This window comes from Manis javanica, chromosome 14, assembly GCF_040802235.1.
Source record: "Manis javanica isolate MJ-LG chromosome 14, MJ_LKY, whole genome shotgun sequence".
Lineage (NCBI taxonomy): Eukaryota > Metazoa > Chordata > Mammalia > Pholidota > Manidae > Manis > Manis javanica.
Window position 1 is genome coordinate 16,162,725 of NC_133169.1, and position 23,286 is coordinate 16,186,010.

The window sequence follows — 23,286 nt, forward strand, 5'->3', positions numbered from 1 at the left end:
GTTAACAAAGAATGTAAATGCTTCCTCGCTACCCATTATTCTAAATCTTCATTGATAAACCATTCTATCCCACATGGGTTCATACTTTTTTATTCGAATTGTTTATATAGTCAAGAGTTCCATAAAAATATTTGTTCCAGATCCTGTACACTGTAGGGACACCCTGTATATCAGATTGCTAACTCTGGTTTATACATGGCCCAACCGAAGAATTCTTAATGGTATAGTGTTGATAGTTGATTGATTCACAACTTGCAATTTCCATTTCCTATAAAATCATCAGAACTTCTTGGTGGCCTCCATGGTCTTCCCTCAGCACTAGCTCTAACCACCCATTCTTGCACATAGAACCTCTACTCTTTTCAAGTCAGATAGTCACTGTTTGATATGTTACCCCTTTCCCAAACCTCTTTGGCATACCTTTCCTGAGTTCCCAATTTCCTATCCTGTTCGAATCCTACATTCTTCTAAGACCTGGCTCCAGTTTTCTTTTTTCTGTAAAGCTTGGTTTAAGAAGTTGGCATGTCCCTGAACAGCCTTTAGAAGTGATTATATTTACAGTTTATACTAGAAAGTTGGAGATTAAGCACACAAATGTTGCAATCTCTGTTTCGCCTTACATTTTTCTCTACCTTTTAGTGTTCTGACCTATTCTCTTTTATATGGCTCTTAGCAAGTGTGCAAAGTTGATTGTCAGTATGTATCTTGATTTGTAGATGAATGCAGTGCATGGATTTTCAGAAGGGCCTTTGACCCAAGAGGTGATTGGATCAACTACAATTATCTCCACAGCGTTGGGTGAAGGAGCTGAGGAATAGGGTATTATATATGTGTGCGTGGGGAAGGCGGGGAAGAGAGAGAAATGAATGTGACCACTGGATAGTGTTATGCATCAATTATCAGCCTGTGTAGAGTATTAATTAATAATGACACAGTGAAACAAGAACTACCTCTCAATTTAAAAGAAAAAACCTGTTTTTTTTTACAACCTTTCTTGTGCAAGTATAGATTAAACAATAGTTTCAGATGATGCGAATAGTAAATATTCCCAATTTTTTAAATCTAGAAATAAAGTTCTGTGAGTTCAATTTGGCATACTCTGGTGGCTTGATTTTCTGATAAGCACCAACTCTCTACATGGAAAGGAATGTATTATACAGGTCTCTGGATTATTTCCCACTTGACTGAAAGCCCTCTTAGAGCAGAGCCTTATTATTCACTTTTTAAAATAGACTACTTTTTGAACAGTTGAGAAGATAATAGAGAGTTCCCATGGACTCAAACATTCAATTTCTCCTGTTATTGATATCTTATGTGAGGATGGTTTATTTGTTAAAATAAATGGGCCAACATTTATATATTATGATTAGCTAAAATCCATACTTTATTCAGATTTCCTTAGTTTTACCTGATCTTCTTTTTCTCTTACAAGACCTTACCTAAAACACCTCATTTCATTCAGTCATTGTGTCTCCTTAGCTCCTGTTGTCTCTGACTGTTCTCAGACTGTCTCTGTTCTTGTTGACTTTGACAGTTTTGAGGAGGATGGGCCAGGTATTTCATAGGATGTCCATCTTTTGGAATATGCTTAGTATTTCTCTCATTATTAAACAGGCTAAGGGCTTTCCAGGATCGTCACAGAGATAAAGCACTGTTTTCATCACATTATCCTGTCCACATGACATCTCTACTAATGTGGACCTAGATCAACTGACTGATGAAGTGCTTGTCAGATTTCTCCACTGTGCAATTAGTCCTTTTCCACACGTTCCTTACTGTCTTCTTTGCAAAGAAGTCACTATGTGCATCCTATACTTAAAAGGTTGGGGAGTTTGTGTGCCAGCTCCTTGCAGATGGAGTATGTACATAAATTATTTGGAACTCTGGCACACAGGAGATGTGTCCCTTCTCCCCCAGCATGGACTCCTGGATATTTAGATATTTATTTTATACTTTGGGTTATAATCAAATAGCACTTTATTTTGCTGCTCAAATTGCTCCAGCTTGATCACTGAGATCTCTTTCAGGTGACTCCTGTACCCCTTTGGTCTGCCTCCATTATTTTGTTGTATTCTTGCTGTTTTGAGTGCTTTCTGACTTTCTGGTACTTGTTAATCACTTTTGTCCACCTCCAACTCTTAGCACCTCAATGAACTCATTATTAAATACTGTATTGAATTACAGTGCAGCTGATCTTGCTCTCACATTTATCCACAGTTAAATTTTCAAAAAAGCAAAACTGCCTCTAGTTGTAGTATCTCTCCTGTAAACACACACACACACACACACACACACACACCATTTATTTTCTGACCAAATACATTTACAATTCCCTTCCTGAACATTTCTCCCTCTATAGGTCAGTTATTGTCAAGAAGTCTAGAGACATTTCAGCAACGATTTTGTGCATTCCCTTAAATAAGCGCCTTTGGAAATGTAAAGTGTAAAAGCAAAACTCATAGCTTTTAAATGACCTGACGGCCAAGTTGGAAGTCAGAGGCTTGTTTTCCCTCTTCTCACTTGAGGGCTCGCTGCTCCATCTCCCACAGCCAACATGAAATAAGACGTTGACCTGGGAGTTGAAAAAGCAAAGAAAAGGGCCCAGCATGAGTGTGGGTAGATGTACTAAATTTATGTCTTGGGTCAACACAATTTATTCCTGCCTCCTCCCCTCGATTCTCCTCCGCCCCCTAGTCCTGTTTCAGACAATGATTTTCCAGGGAGTTTTTGCCTTTTGATCTCCTCGCTGATATAATGCAATTGTCCACCCGGCAGAAGCGCTGTGAGGTGCAGAATAAAGTAATGAAGCTAATTTGATTTGCACTCCACCCCCACCCTTAAGATCTACATGTCTTTATTGTATTAGATTCCTAATGAGATTCTCTGTCTGCACTCCACCAAGGGACCCAGGGAACAGACGCTGTGGGAGGGGTTCATCTCAGGAGATTTTTCCCCATTTACATCCCATCTTTAATGGATATGGACCTGCCTGCCCTTGAGTCATAAGGTGACCATATTTCCCTTCCTGGACTATCCTGGGCAAGAAGTGGGGAAGCAGCCACTGCTATAGAAAACTGTGGGCTTCTTTCCAATTCCAGGGGTAAAAACGGGACTAAAGGTTAGTGCTGGACCGAACGGCATGTGGAAAGAACTCCAGGCAAATTTCCAGCCTCAAATCATGTTTCTGACAGAGATTTGCTCCTGTGCGAAGTGCTCTCTTTTCTGTTTTGCTGCCAGTGCTATAAATAGTAAGCAATAAAAATAACATTTTCAAAGGGCCTTCCCCGGGTGCCAAGTTCCCCGAATCATTTAGTTGCACTTGAGGTTGTTCCATGGATTTCAGATTAAGTCTTGGCCAAAGTCTAGCTGGCCAGGGACCATTTGCTCAAGTCATAAATACGAAGTTTATTCTGGAGAACCCTGTCCCTTCCAGTTTAACATTTGCTCACCCCCTCTACTCTCCCCACCACCCACAATGAGCTTCAAACCATTTGATAAATGCCTATCTATCTAGCCTTTCTTTACATCCTTCAGGACTTTTTTTGGGCTATTAACACGGCCCTTTTCCTGTTTCCCAGATCCAAAACATTTGATTTACCTGTTTCTAATGTATAGTGTGATGCAATTTTGCTTTTTTGAGTACCAAAGCTGCTTTTGAGGTCAGCAGCATCCCTGGGAACTAATTTAATTAATATAATTCACTTATGTATACCGTTCAGCAAATTATTTTAAGACCCAGTTGGGGAGGGGAGGAACATTGGTAATTCACAAGTTCATTGCTTCAACATCAAAGGGTTTTTGACTGTTTCAGAAAAATGTAAAAAGGAGAGAAACTGGAGTGTTACTCGAAGAATCATTTTATAAAACAAACATTGCTCCGTTTGCTGTAGGCCTCTCTCAGATCCCTCAAGTCTTGAGGGAAGGAGAAGGCGAGTTGATTGGCATCATCACGACTTTTCTAGGGGGAAAATGGTAGTTTATATCTAATCTAAGTTCTTTAGGAGGAATCTTTCGGCTTTGGTTTGGCTCTCAGTGGACAAGTGTCTGTATCATAGAAGCACCATACATAATTCACCACCAGAGAGCCCCAGAACTTAGCAAGAAGGCTAAATTACCTGTCACTTCCAGAAAAGGTGTTCCCTTCAGGTCAAGGTTGAAAGCTCCAGTAAGCCCGCGTGAGGAAGAGCGCTTCAGTCCGTATTTAAATGTCAGAACTGCTTGTCAGTTGTCGGAAATTCAGGCTGGCTATTTACCCCTCCAATTTGCTACCTCCTTTACAGGGCCAATTAACGAGTCATCATTCTGAAATAAGATCGGAAGGAAGCAAGGATGCTTGTTTTAATGATCAGAGACCACTTTGTTTGCTTATGTTGAATCGATGTTTGCCAGTAAATCTTACTCTCTTCATGGAGAGGATGGGCTAGGAGGTCCTGTCAGAGGTGTGAACCATTACAGCTTACACTGAATACAAAAAAATCTCATTATTACCCAGGGCTGGAACACTGAGCCTAGTCCCAGGCAGACTCTGACTTCAGAACACAGTTCATGAAAGGCAGGTGCCATCTGGCTGTCATTAAGCTGCTGATTGTGCCTCTCTCCTTGATTGACTAGTGATGGATTGACAGGTGGAGCCGGATGGAGCCTGCGCCAGGGAAACGGGGGAAGCTTGTGTTGTATTCCTGTGTTTTGGGAAACCTGTTTGAGGCATCATGGATGGATTTCCCTAACAGAATCGTCACCTGTACTTCAGGAACTTTTTTGAACCGATACAATGCAAAACAAGAAAGAAACATAAAGCACAGGCAGAGCACACAAATTTGGGGTGGTGGTGGGGAGAAGATATTTATTTCCTTAAAGAAATATTTTCTAGGTTTAATTCTGAAGGCAGTGAGAGAAGGCTAGTTGTATCGTATTTTTAACTCTACTGTTGCTTAACATTTCTTTTTGATGCAAATTTGAAGTTTCAATTGAAAAATGGTTGTATAAGTTCTTTATTTCTAATAAAAAGGATGGATGCTTAAGATTTCTGAGATGTTTGTATATAGAAGGATGTTTTGTTATACCAAAATACTTTAATCAAGTATGTTAATTAAATTAATACAATCAAAATTGATGATCAATCTGCATTATCTGAGAAATTTATTGTGTTTGGTAATGTAGCTGGTGATGCAGGAAGGAGAAAAATCATAATCACAAATATTTCTACAAGCCAGAGGCAAAATGCAAGGTAACTGAGTGTCAGAATTATCAGATGCTGCTTAATAAATATTTGATTGCTTGAGAACTGTTTATCCCAATTCGGAAAAAAATTTTAGTGCTCAAATTTAGGTCCCTTTTCTCCAGAACATCTCCAATTTGTTATTTCTTGTCTTTTGGGTAATAGCCATTCTATCAGGTATAAGGTGATACCTCATTATGGTTTTGATTTACATTTCCCTGATGTTTAGTAATGTTGAGCATCTTTATGTGCCTGTTGGCTATCTGTATGTCCTTGGAAATATATTTATTTAGTTTCTCTGCCCATTTTTAAATTGGATTGAGATCTTTGCTGTTCAGTTGTGTGAGTTCTTTATATATTTTGGATATTAACCCCTTATCAGATGTAAGATTTACAAATATTTTCTCCAATTCAGCAGGTTGCCTTTTCATTTATTTATTTATTTATTGTGGCTTACCTTGCTGTGTAGAAGCTTTTTTAGCTTGCTTTATTGCACTTGATTTTGGAGTTAGAATCAAAAATTCAATACCTAGACTGCAGTTACGTTTTCTTCTAGAAGTTTTATGGTACCAGGTCTCACACTGCAATCGTTATTCCATTTTCTGATTGTGTATGGTATAAGATAGTAGTCGACTTTCATTCTTTTGTCTGTGGCTGTCCAGTTTCACCAGCACCATTTATTGAAGACTGTCCTCCTTTGTTGTAAATTAATTGGCCATGTATGTGTTGGTTTATTTCTGGACTCTGTATTCTGTTCCACTGATCTCTGTGTCTTTGTTTATGCCAATACCATACAGTTTTGATTCCTATAGCTTTGTGTGTATAGTTTGAAACCAGGAAGCATGATACCATTGGCTTTGTTCTTTCTCAAGAGTGCTTTGGCTTTTGGGGATCTTTTGTGGTTATACACGTTTTAGAATTATTTGCTCTAGTTCTGTGAAAAATGCCTTTGCAAGTTCTATAAGGATTGCATGGAATATGCAGATTGCTTTGGGTAATATGGACATTTTAACAATACTAGTACTTCCTATGCGTAAGATGAATATTTTTTCCATTTAATGTGTCTTCTTAAATTTTTTTCATCTTAAAATGTTTCCTGCATAGGTTTTCCATCTCCTTGGTTAAATTAATTCCTATGTATTCTATTCTTTTTAACACAATTATAAATGGGATTATACAAATGCAACAGTCTGCATATTGATTCTGCTGAACTCATTTATTAGCGCTAACACTTTTATATGGAGTCTTTAGGGCTTTCTACATATAGTACCTTGTCATCTGCAAATAGTGACAGTTTTACTTCCTCTTTTCCAGTTTGGATGCCTTTTATATCTTTTTCTTGCCTAATTATTCTCACTAGGACACTCAACACTATGTTGAATGTAAGTAGCAAGAGTAGGTATTCTCGTCTTATTACTGATCTTAAATGAAAGAAAAGATTCCAACTTTTTACCACTGAGTATGACATTAGCTGTGGACTTGTCACAATGGCCTTTATTTGTTGAGGTACATTCTCTCTATAACCACTCTGTTGAGAGTTTTCTTCATAAATAGATGTTGCATTTTGTCAGTGCTTTTTCTGCGTCTACTGAGATGGTGATCATATGGTTATTTTTCATTTTGTTCATGTTGTGTATCATGGTTGGTTTTTGGATGGTGAACCATCCTTGCATCCTTGGAATAAATCCCACATGATCCTGGTGTATGATCCTTTAATGTACTGTTAAATTTAGTTCGCTAATACTTTGTTAAGGACTTTTGCATTTATGTGTATCAGGGATATTGGCCTGTAATTTTCTTTTCTGTGGTGTTCTTTAGGTAGCTTGTGTCTCTAGTGCAGGTCCCAAGTGTTAGGGTGCCTGATATGTGGCACAAACCCTTCATTCATCTGGGAGAGGTGCTAGACCCATAGCATCCCTTTCTACTGTGGGTCACTGTGCTGAGAGTAGGGTTTTCAGAAAGATCACATCTCTGCCTCTCCTCCCCATGTTGATGTAGCTCTTTTATTTCCTGCTGTGGAGGGAGCCATTCAAGTAGTTTTCAGTTCTCTTCCAGTGGTAATTAGTCCATAAGCAGCTATAGAGCTGGTGTGTCTGTGGGAGGAGGTGAGTTTGGGGTCTTTCTATACCACCACAATGGACCCCCCAATCCATGTTTTTGATGGTAGAAATTAATACAATATTCAGAATATTATTTGGGGATGATAGAAATAAAATAAATAAGTTTTAAAATCTAGGAAGATAGCTAATGTATAAAAATGAAATGTGAAAGTTCTTGTTAACACTGATTCAGAAGTAAAAGCTAATATTCTTTTACTTTACAAATATATCATTTTTATAAATGTATAGTTTACACAATATAAATTTTGTTTATATGTATATTCCAGCTCTCTCTATATTTTTACTTCCAAATAATTCTATAAAAATCCAAATGAAAATACTTTTAATTAAAAACTGTTTGAAGATAAATATACCATATATATATATAAACACACGCACACACATATAACACATAGATACTGCAAATTCCTAGGGAACCTCATTATTAAAGCCACTGCTGTGGTCTACTACATATGTGGCATATGCGTAAAAGGGATTATTACACAGGAAAATCCTCAAAAAGTAGAATATCAAAGGATAAGAAACTTCCATTGCTATCATTTTAAGGCTGATTTTTCACTTTCTAATTATATGTTTGGTAAAGCTAACTTTATGCTTCTTGTTGAGATTTCTGGGGATGGGGATGGGAGTAATATACAGAAGCTCAGAGCTGCTTTCTGTTCTGCAAGGGTGTAAGAATTTGGATACACCTATGGGAGCGTTCAGCTCCTTTGTTTGGGAGAATGATTTGAATGGTCCCATGGCTTTAAGTATCATCTGTATACTGAGGACACCCAAATTTATATCTCCTCCTTGTATGTCTCCCCTGAATGCTGAACTCATATGTCAAACTATCTACCAGACATCCCCACTTAGAAGCCCATATTTCAAATCTAACAAGTCCAAAAACAAACTCACAGTTTGAGCTCATAATATTCACTTCCAAATATGTTCTTCCTACAGTCTTTCTCATTACAGTTCACAGCAAGTCCATCTTTCCAATTGATCAACCCCAAAATCTTGAATCATCTCTACTACTCTTTCTCTCACACTCCACATCCATTCTGATATAGTCCTATTATCACTCATTCTGGATATACTTAGGATCCAATCACCCTCCACCGACTCTACCACCACCACCCCATCTCTTAATGGATTGCACTCATCTCTTGATTGTTTCTACCTTCTCATTCCCCTCTTACCCAAACCATCCACTCTATTTCCACACAGCAGCCAGGCTGTTGCTTTTTAAGTGCAAGTAAGATCCCACTGCTCCTCTCCTTGAAAACCTTCAGTAGTACTCCTAACACAAAGTAAAGCCCAGTTCTTACATTTACCTGGGAGGGAGGGAGGATCCTCACCTCCCTTACCACTCTGACCCCATTTCCCACTGGTCTCCCTCCCAGCCCCTCAGGCCAGCCGCATCTCCTCTTGTTCTTAGAGTGCATCACACATTCTCTCTCAGGGCTTCAGGGCCTTCACTGGTCTTCCCCCAGACAGCCACAGGTTTCATCTTCTCATCTTCAAGACTTTGGTCCATGTTACCTTCTCAGACATACTCTCCTCTCCATTCTTCATCTCTGCTTCACTTTTCTCTAAAGCACTTACCATGATCTACTATAACTTAGTTATACATTTTGCTTACTGTCTCTTCCCAGTGGAATGTAAGTTCCTTGAATGCAGGTGTTTTGTCTATTTACTGCACTAACCCCAGGATCTACCAGTACCCAGAATACAGTGCTACTTGATAAATAATTGTTGAATTAATACATATTTTTTTATTAAGGTATCATTGATATACAACCTTATGAGGGTTTCACATGAGCAACATTGTGGTTACTACATCCCCCCCTATTATCAAGTTCCCCCCACACACCCCATTACTGTCACTGTTCATCAGTATAGTAAGATGCTATAGAGTCAGTAGTATTTTCTGTGCTATACTGCCTTCCCCATGTACCCCCACCACCTTTTGTGTGTTAATCACAATGCCCCTCAATCCCCTTCTCCCTCCCTTCCTGCCTGCCCTCCCCACCCCTTTTCTCTTTGGTAACTGCTAGTCCTTTCTTGGATTCTGTGATTCTGCTGCTGTTTTGTCCCTTCAGTTTTTGCTTTGTTGTTATCCTCCACAAATGAGGGAAATCACTTGGTACTTGTCTTTCTGCGCCTGGCTTATTTCACTGAGCATAATACCCTCCAGCTCGATCCATGTTGTTGCAAATAGTAGGATTTGTTTTCTTCTTATGGATGAATAATATTCCATTGTGTATATGTGCCGCCTCTTCTTTATCCATTCATCTACTGATGGACACTTAGGTTGCTTCCATATCTTGGCTACTGTAAATAGTGCTGCGATAAACATAGGGGTGCATCTGTCTTTTTGAATCAGGGATCTTGTTTTCTTGGGGTAAATTCCTAGGAATGGGATTCCTGGTTCAAATGGTATTTCTATTTTTAGTTTCTTGAGGAACCTCTCCATATTGCTTTCCACAATGGTTGAACTAAGTTACATTCCCACCAGCAGTGTAGCAGGGTTCCCTTTTCTTCACATCCTCACCAGCATTTGTTGTTCCTTGTCTTCTGGATATTGGCCATCCTAACTGGTGTGAGGTGCTATCTCATAATATATACACTTTTTAAGCAGGGGTAAAGTTGAGACCTGATCATCTCTATGGTCTATATTATTTTGCATGTATTTTGAAATTTTCTTTTTGATATGTATAAAGTAAAATTTAGTCTTTTGGTTATACAGATTTATGCATTTGGCAAATGCCTATAGTCATGTAACCCCCACCTCAATCAAAACAAAGAACAATTCCATCATGTCTCAAAAAAGAAATCCTTCATTCCCCCTCTTTCTAGTCAAACCCTTTCCCCACTTTCAATCCCTGACAACCACTGGTCTGTTGTCCATTCTGTAGTTTTGCCATATAAATGCACGATACTGCCTGTAGCACGAGGTTGTCCTCAATGAGTAACTTCTTTTCTTTTTTCTGTTTTTTTATTTGTTTAGTTTCTTGTAAAGGACACATATTTTTATAATACAAAACCTTTATTTTGAAAAAAGATGATACATTTATGGAGATATTAAAATATCCAAGAGATATGATTTGGAGAAATGGAAAAATGTTTCATTTCCCTTTGCTTTAAGTGGTATCAAATAATCTTAGGCAGTTACACTTTCATTGAGGAGTGAGAAAAAATATCAGGTTGGACAAGAAGTTTACCTAACCCAAAGGCAGAAAACAGATGCTAATTTTAAGATTATAATTTACATTTTTTTCAGTAACAATTCATACCTGCAGTCAAGAAGGCTTCTGCTTCTTTAAGAAGTGAAGGTCTCCAAACAGTTTATGAAGTAATAGATCATATATAAATAGGTTGTTTGCTCTCAGTACAGATGCCATCATTACTAACTACTTTCAGGCTCTTTGAGAGCTAAATAATCCTGTAATGCATCATTGAACATTTAGTTGCTTCATAGCAGATGGTTTCAGGGGTCCATCTGCTCACAGCAATGTTTTCAACAAGCCCCCTTCACCTTCACCAAAAGGATCGGAAACATTAGAATATTCATACCCCACTGCAGGTGCATTCCTGGGCTCCCCTGTATTAAGGAGAGGGACCACTGTCTTTTTTCTTTTTTGAGGAGACACTGGCCTGTGTAGGCATAAGAAGCCTTACAGCGAATGTCAGGGAAACAAGTGAAAGCGTATCTTGATTTAAAGATTTTGTAAACTCACCTAAGTTATTGCACTTGTGCTCACTTGTGTGTGTGTGTGTGTGTGTGTGTGTGTGTGTGTGTGTGTGTGTGTGTGTGTGTGATGTGATTGTTTCCTGGAGCTATGTTAAAAAAGAGATAGTAGGCAGTATACCTTGTTCCATTACTCCTGCCCCTAATAGGTACCGGAGCAGTCTCAGTTTGTTTGGGTTTTGCTGGGAAAAAGAATGCATTCTCTCTGCCTTTGAGACCCGGGGAAGTCCCTCGGGCAAGGTCAGGATGAACCAGTGAAGTACATGAAGACACTCTAACTAAAAACATATGGATAAGAGCAAACTCAGTATAACATCTGAATGCTGAGGCGACCCAGGGGTGAGCGGTATGGGACACAGCTAGTTTCATTCCAGAAATCCCAAATGTCCCATTACCTGTGTGATCCTTGAAATCTGCAGGCAGACTGCCGTAGAAACAGAGTGGAAGCATGCAATGAATAAGACATGTGCAGCAGCTGCTCTCTAAATATGTAGAATCTTCTTTTCCAAATTGGAAAATAATAGGGAAAGACAAAGTTGGTGATGAGGAAGCAAAGAAGATTAAGCAGAGGACTTTTGAAAGACCACAAAAACTAACAGTCAATTTCTGTGAGTAGGGCCAATTGAGTCAAATACACCAAATACCTGGATTCAACACCATGAACTATATAAGATCTTTCAGGTATTGAATAACTAGAGAAATGATGCTCTATCACCGATTTGTCAGCAAACTGTGAACAGTGAAGAGCCTGCCGTTTTGTAGAACTGTGTATTGACCATTGGTCCCCTCCACAACCACAGAGGAGCATTCAGAGAGGAGAGTTCTCTGTGTTTTGTGGTCAAGTGGCCGTATTTTAATTTGTCTTTATAAAAGGAACAGATGGAGTCAATGGATTCAGATCAGGATATTAAAGAAAGTTACTGAAGCTTCCAGAGTCATATATCACAGAGTGGTTTGAAGGCAATTTGATTGTCTATTCTTTTTTTTTTTAAGAAGACAAAAAAAATTTAGGAAAATAATGAGCATGTCTGGCTTACTGAAACGTATGGCACTTTCTGTATGCATTTGGCCTTAGTGGGGGCTCTTAGCCTTATGCTAATCCATTCATTTTCAACAGACATTTACTAAGTATTTACTAGGTGCCCAGAATTGGACATTGTTTACAAGAGAGACCCTATTTCCAACCTTCAGGATCTTCCTAGGCTCCAGACTAAAATTCCTTTGCTACATGGTTTGTGTCAAGGGTGAATGAGTTATGACTATGTACGTGTCCAAAGCAGTGGGCTGTGTTAGAACCTGGAGAGGGCACACGTTCCCAGTATTGCCAACCATGTCATCTCAACTATCCTGTCAAGAACATCCACTGAAATGGACTTCACCATCACTCTTACTTTTGCTGTGAAAGCAGAAATCCCACAGACACATTTTCTTTAGGAATTCGGTTAATTTCAGCTTTAGAATTCAGTTACTTTAACCCAATTTTCTCTTTTTGGTATTAATTCAATACTCAAGGATACTCAGCACTATTATTAGCTCTATGAGGAACCTGAATTAAGGAAAGGACTTGTTCCATGCTCTCAAGTAGTTTATAGCCTAATTGAGGAAAGAAGATAGACCTCCCCAAAACTCTAAAAAAACAACTGTAGGAGATATATAAAGAGTATGCCATTGAGGATTGAGGGTATTATAACCAGAAAAAAAGAGAAACACAGAGTGAATAAACCAGGGAGGCATCATGACCTCTGTCAAACATTCGCCTTCTTTACAGAAGAAAAGGACAAAGAGGCATGTGTTCACTTTAAGGAATTTAGGGCTGATTTTTTTTTAAATGTGGCAGTAGTTGTAAGTCTGTGTTTGGACAAAGGCACAGCCTGAACATACAGAAAAATAGGGATAAATTGGGTGGAATCAACAAATAGTTGGGGTAGGGGGCCTGCGTGAGGCTAAAAGGCCATGTTTTGAAGCAGTGAGAAAGAAGAGTAGTTAGATAATTTGGAACCTGCAAGTGGTTAACCTTAGCTAAGGAGGTGTGCACTTGGAAGCTGAACTGTATTTGACCTGCATCATATAAAACTCAACATAGCACAAGTGAAGATGGCACAGCTGTTTGGTGCAATAAAAACTGGCTGAGACCCAGATCTACTGAAGTAGAAAGCGGAGCACTGGCTATGAATGTGTATTACACAGTCTTAAAACTTAAATAAAGAGTACAAAACAGTAAGGGTCTGACATATATCAGAACATATACTTGCAGTCTACCTCAGGAATACCAAGAGATTATGGAATCGGAGTTTGTATTGGGCACTTACTACGACCATGGTTCCATGCTAGGCACTCTGAGGTGACAGAAGGAAGAATCATTTATTGTCTTGGATTTAAGACACATGTATGGACATGTGAGGCAGACATACCCTGGGATATTAAACTCAAAAGCCCTGGCTTCAAGTCCTGATGACATCATTGAATGATTAGGTCATGAGCGAGTTATTTCGTCTCTCTGAGGCTCAGCTCATGCTTCATTTATAAAGTAGTCAGGGTCTTCCTTTCCTCGTATGAGTGTAAGGATGACACGGAATAGCCTACCTCAAGGCCTACAGGGAGCCTTCTAGAGCTTTGCAGGGACTGGCAACTGTCTTAGAATGCTTGCTTGCAGAGATGAGACAAGTCCATCTTGAGAGATGGTGACTAGCAGGAGGCAGTGTGTCTTTGAATGTACAGTGAGTGATCTGTAGGAATCAGGAGAGGCACCTCACAGGGCTTCACTGATGAGTGGTGGCCTCTCAGAGAATCCGGATAGTTAGCTAGTGAGAGAGAACATGGGCACAGCCGTGATGATTGATCTAAAACATTCAATTAAGTGATGCCCCACAGCACTTACTAGATGGGCTAACCGACAGCGAGTGAAAAAGCACTCACAGAAATAAGAAGTTTATAGGAATAGGTCCTAGAATATAAGGATTTAAAATTCTTACCAAAAAGGCAGGCTATATATTGCCATAATTTTAGTTATTTGTCACAGAATGAAGCAGAGAAACCCTGGAAAATCTACCTTTCAGCCAACCCAAAATATGTATGAGCATATGTGAATTAATCACAATTTCAAAATGATCTAACTGTAGTTTTGTGAAACACAAGGTTTCCTCACACTGAGGTCTCAAACAATGATACACATTTGAATTTCCAGAGCTATAACACATGTCATATGCAAATTACTATTTTATGTGATTCCAAACCAGGATCAAGTTCCTAACCTGCAATTTTACTACCAATAGTGAAGAGTGTCAATCCCTCTCTCCCCCTGGGATATGCTAATTGAAAGACAGTGTAACCTCCAGCTGCCCAAAATGAATCATTCATTGTCTTTGCACATTTTTGGACTCCATGTAGAGAGAACTGGTGATCTGACTCAAAACACTTCTGTTCCTAAAATGCGAGTAAAGGAAATGTGAAGCAGTAGAGGCATTTCCATTACCATTTGTATCAGGAGACATTGATTTCAATCCATCCTGAGCTCTTCCTAGCTTTGTGTAGATCCCTATGAAGACACAAAGCAAAATTAATAGTTCCAAAAAAATAGCCTAGCCAGATAATTAACCCAGCATATACTTATTTAGACCACTTAGATAATGATCACACCTCCATTCCTTTTATTGTTGTGGTGGTCACAGTAGGAGAGGTAAATTTCATGACATAGTCTGGGAATAACATAAGAAAAAGAAAATTGTGGAATGAAGGTAACAGGTTTTCATAGTTGCTGCAAACACGTAATTTCTCTTAAAAAGCACCACTTCATTCTCAATTACTAATGCAGTCACAAACTGTGAGGACTTGATCTTAAAGTCAGGCTCAAAGAACTCTTTGTAGATAGTTTTATTTGTACTGAACATAAGGAGACCTATTATATTTATGCTTCATTGAAAATTTTGTGCTTGTTTGGAATAAATTGACTGCAAATTTGAAGGTTATTAGTGAAAAAGCATGCCCTTCAAATGAAAAGCATCGCAGCCAACAAATGGCTGATCTACATTCACAAAATTACTAAATTACAGTGATTAAATCTGAGGCAGTTTAAATATTTTGTTACAATAGGAAATTGCACTTCCTCCCATGTTTATTTAGTGGCACTAGCTATTCATCTGAGCTTTTGGCTCAGTTTTTACTCTCTAAAATTAGCAGTGTTTTGTTGTCTTAGAATAAGAAACAAGAAGGATATGTTCCGCTGAATTAAAACAACACTTTCTTCATTCAAAACAAAGTTTGATTCAGTCAGATGTGTACATTCCACATTGCGAAAGCTGATTGTCTCCAAACCATCTTCGACATAAGGTGGTCCTGTGTCCCCTTTGTACTCTTTTAATTTGAAGTCACTTGGTTGCTACCATTAAGGTTTGGGTCCCTCTATAACCTCTTTCAGAGGCACGGTAAAATGCATCTACAGTAGCATTTAATCTCACAAAACCTCCCTTGCTGCTGTTCCATTTCATTTATATGTTGTGAATGTCTATAAGCTGTGACTGGCGCTGCTTGCTTTCCTAACACTCTCAGTTTCCCAACATTTGTTCAGACGGAATCAGAATCATTTACTTTTCAGTCTGCAGTGCCCCTGGTGCCAGACCAGCTGGAGAGGGTGACACGGCTGAGGAGCCTGCTAATCTCAATGGCCCTTGGGTCTTTCCTCTGAAAGACACAGCAAGCAAACATGCCAAGTGCTATATATAAAAAGGTAGGATGTCATTGCTGCGGAAAAGCACTCCGGGTGTCGCGTGTCCCCTACCATGGGTTTCGAGATCATGTACAACTCCGAAAAGCACCAGTGGCAAGATCATTTGCCACCGTGGATCACCATCCCCCTTTTTACAGTGTTATAGAAAGAGGCCTAGTAAAGCTTTTAATCTTCTCTGCAAATGCATGCAGACAGAGGTCTAAGTTGGAACAATACAAAATGTTCCATCTTAATTATTGTCTAACTGGGGAGACAGGCAAGTTCAGGAACAGGAAAAACGTCACTTTGGTGAAGACCGAGGATCAGTTCTTTCCAAAAATGGTGACAAAAATGAATTGTCCTCTTTATGATAAATATGATCTTTGGTTACGTGAGGGAAATAGAAAGCCTGTAATTGAGATGATAAAACGAAAGGTGCTTTGCAAATCTCTGAATGCCACTGATCTTTGGAAGTGCTATCTCTTTTTTTAAGGATTGTTTCTGTGAATTTGGCAATTTTCATTATAAAAAGTAGGAAGAAGAATAGCTGTGCTCTTAAATATTAATTGAATAGCTGGTGTAGTAGCTAAATTATTCTAGGAGCTGTACAAATCTTGTTTCAAAGAAAATAAAAACCAGATGAATTCTGACATTGTCATCAAATAAAGCATGTGACTATTTTAGTGAAAAATACTGTCACTCTCTTTTCCAAAAGTCACTTAAAATGAAGTTTGAAAGATTTTCATCTATGTGGCCTCTATTGTACTGAAAGAAGTATGGGTTTCTCTATTTTTGCCTTCCTAGTATATTCACAAGTTATAAAAAATGTAATATTTTAAATGAATCTAAAATAAAACTGTAATGGTTTGTAAGGATCATAAATTTAGAATAAACTTTGAAGGCTAATACTAGCTTTATGAAATATTTGATTTTTCATAATTTCATGAAAAAATCAACAAAAAAAGATATTGAGAAGCTATAAATTGGTTTGTGTTTTTAATCACTCAAAATGTTTTTTAAAATTGAAAAATTTTTCTTGGGAAATCATATGATCACACCCAGAATTCCTGACTATATTGACAAGGGAGGCACATTAAATTTGACCTTTCCTATAGCTAGTTGAAATTTTTTGTTACTGTTTTGTGACAAATTATTATTTTATTTTGCAGTGATGAAATGTGATACCATAGGATTGAATTACCAACCTCATAAAATCATTTCCTTTCAACTGGAAATGACATAATTCCAATTTTCATAAAGTTTGAAAAGGTATTTTGTAATTAATTTTTTTACTCTGCCTTTGTACTTTTTATACAGAGTAGAATTTCTAAAGAGAAGATGACTATAATCTGAATTAAACCACTACATCAATTAAAGCATTTTAGTATGTTAGCTTTAATAAAAAGCTAAGCTTTTTTAAAGTTTTGAACACCAAAATGACTTCAGTATTCTTTTTCTCTTGGATGAATGTATTTTAAAGTTTAGAATCTTTATACTAAAGAAACGATTGATTGCCAAGACACAAATACTGGAAGCCAACGTTGGTGGGGGGCGTCAGAGAGGGGTTGAGAACCCAGGGAACTCTGTTTTCATTACTTTGGGAAATACTGTTCACCTTTAGTAGCCATCACTCTAGGTCTTAAATAGTTTGGCCCAAAAGCATTTGAAACCTATAACCTCAATTTTTAAATGGTGTGCTTCTCTGGCCTAGTTGGGCTGTGACATTATTTCCTCTGCCTTCCAAGTTAAGAAAATTACTTCCAGCAGGTCATAGTAAAGGCAGGATTATTATATAATTGGAAGAAGCATGTTTCATTTTTCAGGAACCAGACAGCATTATCGGGGTGCCCACGCACCTGTTTCTCTTCTGCCATCGTTGGTACAAGTGCCCCGTGCTCCTTTTGGATAAAGGCAAGACTTCTCAGCACCCATTTCACCTCCAATTTAATGAAGTTGTTAAAGTAGCAAGACTGACAGGTTAATTATGCTTTATAAAAGGGGGACAAATTGAACTGTGTCTTTCCATCATTTTTTGATATATCAAGAAGCTCTGAGGTGCCCAGATGCGGCTCTGGTGAATAGAACAGCTAATCCACTCTGCAATTCTTCACTGACCCCGCTCTCCCCACTGGGCCCTCACTCTATTGCAGTTGGTTTTTGTTTCACATTCAACAGATTCCACTTTATTATAAATTCAGAAGGATTTTTTTTCCTTTCTCCCTCCATATGTTGGCTGACAGCTCCCCTGAAATAACTGATGGCTAAATTTAAACTCTGATGAAAATTAACCCAAGTGTTAAATGCAAACAGGAGCTGCTTGGAAGAGAAAAGAGTTATCAGGGTAGATGCCAAACACTGGAAAATGTGTGTAAATTAATGGAGCCTCGCTGGTGACAGGCCGTCAGGCAGTTTGATGGCTCTTGCTAGTGCTTTAGTCCCACTGAAGTTGGCCAGAGGGCAGTGTGGACAAGTCCTGCTTTTCAAAAAGACCGCGGGAAGCTTGACAGTAACGCTAACTACATTATTGAAAGTTCATGGTCAAATAAGAGATTTTTTTTTTTTTCTGCAAAGCTTTGCACGAAACAGAGTTTACAGACAGGAGAGCCATGAATGAGATCTCAACTGCAAGTGCAGCAAAATGATCAAAAGCAGAGAAGGAAACCAGTGCAGAACGATTTAAAAAACAAACTGACAAATTTACCACTGATTTCAAAGTTAATGTCGAGAAATTGGTTTTGTTAAGAATAATAAGCACTTGACTGGGAACATTTTCTACTTAGAGAGTAATGCTCCACTTACTCAAGGCATTTCCACAGAAATGGCATTTGTATTTCTCAATTTTTCAGGTTAAAATCTGTAATTTTAGTGAAGCTCATTGAAAAGAAATGGAAATCGAATTAAATACAACTGTTTTATATTGTGATGTATATGTGACATTCATAAGAATCTAAGGAAAATAGTTCAACCAGTCATCCATTTTCTTCCATGAATAGAGCAATATTTAGCTTCTGTAAATATATATTAATAACACACGATTACAGGTTAATGTTATCTGGGTATAATCAATAGGTCACTGAATCATGATGTACAAAAACTGCTTTCCGTCCAGGCTCACTGTCTTAGTAGACCCATGACGTTGAACAAGTAAGCCTCAGTTTCGTCATTCATAAATTGGGAGTAATAATAGTAAAATCAAATGGGATTCCGAAAGCAAAAGCTAACATTTAACCAAAGGAGCTAAAGGAAACTTCCATCAACCAAAGACAGCCTCCTGAGTGGAGGACAGTGGAAAGAATGTGAGATTTGGAGTCAGAAAAGTGGTGTCAAGGCTCTGTTGCCAAGAGGCTACATGTTTGGTCATTAGTTAAAAGGACATGTATCTCTTTCTTAGATGATTGTGAATGAGAGTGTGAAGTGCATATAAAATGCCTGCTTCTTCAACTGGAATCTTCTATTCAGCTCTTTGTTCTTATTTTGCTTCCTTCCGTCGCTTGTCTAAACCTACCCATCAGACGAAGGTAGTCCCAAAAGCCCATCTTTTTCACCTCCCAAGGCTGCAACCTCCTATTTCGTGATGCTTTTCTTCTTCAGCAGGGCTCAGAAGCCTGGGAATGGAAGTGGAGAATTTAGAAGATTGAGGTTTTGAAGGGTCACAACATCAGAAAGACAATGAAGTGTGCTAAGTACAAATTTGAGTCCCCAAAGCTGGTATGTGACAAGGTATGCATTTTTTTCCTATAATTAAGTTTACCTGGTGTCTGAGCTCCCCACCCCATTTTTACGGCCAGTAACTTATCTGTTGAATCCAGGTAAACACAGTCAAATTTGCTCACTCATCAGTCACTTTAGCTCTAAGTTCAGGCAGATTCAGGACTGGTTTTTGTCCCCCTTCCTACAGCCCCTGGGGTTTTCATGGCATCACTGCAGCTCTCCAGAAGAGGAGAGGTATCTGGTCCACAGGTGGGGCCTTCAGTCCGATGCTGTAGTACACAGAGTTGAAACTCTTCCCAATTGCTTTTCTTTTTAAAGACATTTTTTTCAGAGCAGCATTAAGTCACAGCACCATTAAGGGGAAAGTGCAGAGATATTCCATATAACCCCTGCCCTGGCGCAGGCAGAGCCTGCCAGGGTAGTTCATCTGTTAACAATGGACAAACCTACGGTGACGCACTGTCATCACCCGAAGACAAGAATTTGCATCACAGCTCATTCTTGCTGTTGTACATTTTATGACTTCAGACAAATATATTATGACATTGACTCATCATTATGATATCATGATGAGTATTTTCACTGCCTTAAAAATCTATGCTACACCTGTGCTTCTCCCCCAACTCCCAACTGTTCTTCAGGTGTGTCATCTCCACAAGGCTTCTACTGAGAGGTAATGACTGGCTTCCACTGGCTGGCCTGGGCTGTTTCTTCCTTTGCGGTGCTTCTCACACTGGTGCAAATGCCCCTGCACAGCTACCAGTAAGATCAGTTACCTTTCATAGCTCCCTGTGGAGCTAGAAGGAGCGTAGGGAATTGAAATGCTCTTTTTTATAATTGGGAGCTGCAGGAGACTCCGCACACTTGCCACTCCCTAGTAATCCTTCAGCCATAACTATTTCCTTGCCCCTAGACCATTCTGATTTCAGGGCACCTATGCAAGGCTCACACCCACCTAGGGCTCTAGACAGAAATTGGGCACTTACCCTGTGTATTCATCTCCCAAATATCTGAAGCATGGCAATTATGATCCCTACCTCTCCCAGAATGCACTCACACCTCATTTCTTTCCTTCCCCATCCTCCTTCTCTCTCCTCTCTAGCTGGGGGAATTTTTTCTCTTGGGGGTCATCAAAAAAAGGGAAAATTCTAAATCATCACATATCCTTTCCAGTCTTTCCTATCAAATACCTGGATAGAGGTTTTTGAACTAAAAAGTTAAGAACATGTCTCCTCCTGTGACAGTTCTCTAGTGCAGTGGTTGACCACCTGTTCAACTGCTTAAATCAGGGAAGGTCACAGACAAGCACATCATTTAAATATTTTATGTAGGGAATCAAGTTTTGATGTTTCTGTGCATGCATTAGACAAAGAGGCAAGGCCATAGGTGCTTGAATGAAGGAAAATAAGAACCTGCTTGAAGAGAGAAAGGTATAAAGACAATTTAGAATGAAATGAGGAGCTCTCCTTATGAGCAGGGTCAACTAAGGAGAGGAAGATAGGAAGACAACTAGAGGGATTGAAAGTTGTGTGCAGGGGCGTGGTGGACTTTTGCTGACACTTCTAAGATGGAAAAGTCTTGAGTATTTCAGGCAAAGTGGGTTCCTGAAATGGAGGGGAGGCAGACGTCATGAAATAGGAGTGGCCAATGACTATGAAGTTAGAAAGTTAGAAAGTTTACAATGCTCTCAATTTTGAGAATATCTGACTTATCACTGAACTCTTTTGGCACCACATATCTTCACACATACTTGTGAACTTGTCATTTCTTATGCAGTTAGTGCCATTTTATGTGAGGTAGGGAGTTAAAGCCTTACTCTTCAGGGTCAGGAATTGTGCCTCACTTGTCCTCCAGAGGACAGAATCTGAGGTACATAGCAAGAGAGAAAAAGGGACTGAGAGAGTGAGAGATATTCTTGCTCAGGAAAAAAAAAAAAGAGAGAGAGCATACATATTACATTCCAAGTTGCAGCATGCAGCATTGTATTTGGATAGTCCACTGTTTTGAACTCTCTCCCTCCTTTACAAGGACTTTAGAGGTTTTGCTCTCTGCCACCATCCTGATTTTGCTTTCTTAATTTTCTAAACCGCCTCACCTCCCAATACAGCTGACACGTATTCATAAGTTATGTTTTTGCTTAAATCAGATCATAACTGGGAAAGGAGTTTGTCTCTTGCCAGAGCATGCAGTATATTCTTGAACTTGAAAGAAGGATTTTGAATTCATGGCTTTGTTGGGTTATATGCCCATTTCTTAATTCAAATGAAATTAACCAAATTGAGTTGATTAAAGAAAAAGAAAGCACCATTAGTCTTCTGGTTATGTACCTGTCTGAAAATACTGTAGAGTCTTTTGTACGCAGCGAGTTCTCCTTAAAGCAATTTTTTATGTGTATGAAATGTTTCCCATCTCTTGTACCCTGTAATTCACCACAAAAAATGTTGCAGGACCTGATAACCTACGCATATTTGGGAGAGTTATAAAGCGGTTTCTTTTTCAGATGCATAATGAATTGGCACATGGGCGTTCTCTCACTCAGAGGCTCTCAAAACAAGAAGCTCCTGAGTATGTAAACGGCATTTTCTTCTGCAAAATGACCAGCAAAGAGTACGTTTATTTTCTTGAAGGGCTTCCCTTCCCTTTCAGTCTTCTGCCTTGGATTAAAAGAGCCAGATGTACCAGTTAGCCAATCGGTTCCACATCCAAGAAGGGATGTGAAAGACTGTCGGGCATGAGGGCGGTGGAGACCCTCGGGAGCAATCGCTGCAGCCGGGCTGAGTCTGGGCCAGGTGCGGGGAAGCCCCCCTGAGCCGGGACGGAGTGATGGAAAGCTATTGACATCTGGTGGCCCTTCCAGTGGCCTCTGCCAGGAGAACGAGGAGGGTTTTCGTCCTCGGAGGACCAGCTCCACATCACAGCTTGCACTAATTGGTCCTCTCGCTGGCTCTCACGGCGGGGAGGCCGGAGATTGGCAGGGCGTCTGTGCGGCCGGGCAGCGTGCGCCCAGGGCCTGGGGCCGGCCGGGAGCGAAGCGCCCAGCTGACTCAGCTTTCCAGCCGCTGTGCAGGACGCCAAGCGGCGGGAAGGGGGCCCCTGCTGTGGGTCTGGCACCAAGCATTATCAGGCAGGCTCTGTTTTTAAAACCACAACAATGATTCCTCGGGAAATGTGGAAAGGGAACCTTTTAAAAAGAAATCTGCATCCTCTACAGGTTTTTGTAAAGATTTTCTTTCTGTTGGTGCCTTTGAATGAAGCATCTTCTTTTTGTCTCAGAGTTAGCGATTTTCTCCTGGGAGATGCTACAAATAACCTTTAAATATTTATTGCATACAATATAAATGTCTAGTCGCATATTCATTTCAGTTACTTATGTGACCTCTATATATTTAGTGACATCAAAATGTAAGCTCTTAGATTGAGCTCTCATGTCCATCCTGCATGAGATTCACCATCTGGCTTGGATTCGCACCCCTTTCTGATGAGGCATAAATAAATCATGTGCTTTAAATGTTCACCAGCGTTCATTAGGTTGGCTGGTAAAAATGATAGTAAAGCTGCTGAAAGGCTGTGAATTGTGGCCCACCCTTTCTGTGAGAAGCACGTGGGCATTTTCGAATGACTCTGGATCATGTAAACATCCTTGCGCATTTCCTCTTGCACACTCAGGCGCCCACACTTAAGATGCACACCATCTGAGGCTGCAATTATGAGGAGGTGGAAACCACTTCTAATCACTCATGCTACTGACCCTTCCTCGAGGGTCTATCCCATTCAGAGAACTTAATAAGATGAAAGAAATAAA

The 23,286-nt window shown here is 39.4% G+C and overlaps 1 long non-coding RNA gene across 2 annotated transcripts in view; it reads right to left on the minus strand.

Moving 5' to 3' along the window:
* LOC140846195 (uncharacterized) overlaps positions 1–19,944 on the minus strand; it is a 39,158-nt gene extending 19,214 nt beyond the window's left edge. The window contains exons 1-6 of one of the 2 annotated variants that reach the window (XR_012125130.1): positions 19,607–19,944; positions 19,279–19,378; positions 14,544–14,606; positions 13,655–13,872; positions 4,116–4,302; positions 2,475–2,572 (exon numbers count right to left, since the gene is read on the minus strand). This is a non-coding gene — a long non-coding RNA (uncharacterized lncRNA). The remainder of the gene's footprint in view (positions 1–2,474; positions 2,573–4,115; positions 4,303–13,654; positions 13,873–14,543; positions 14,607–19,278; positions 19,379–19,606) is intronic. The other variant, XR_012125129.1, reaches the window with a different exon arrangement.
* Between the last annotated feature and the right edge of the window lie 3,342 nt (positions 19,945–23,286).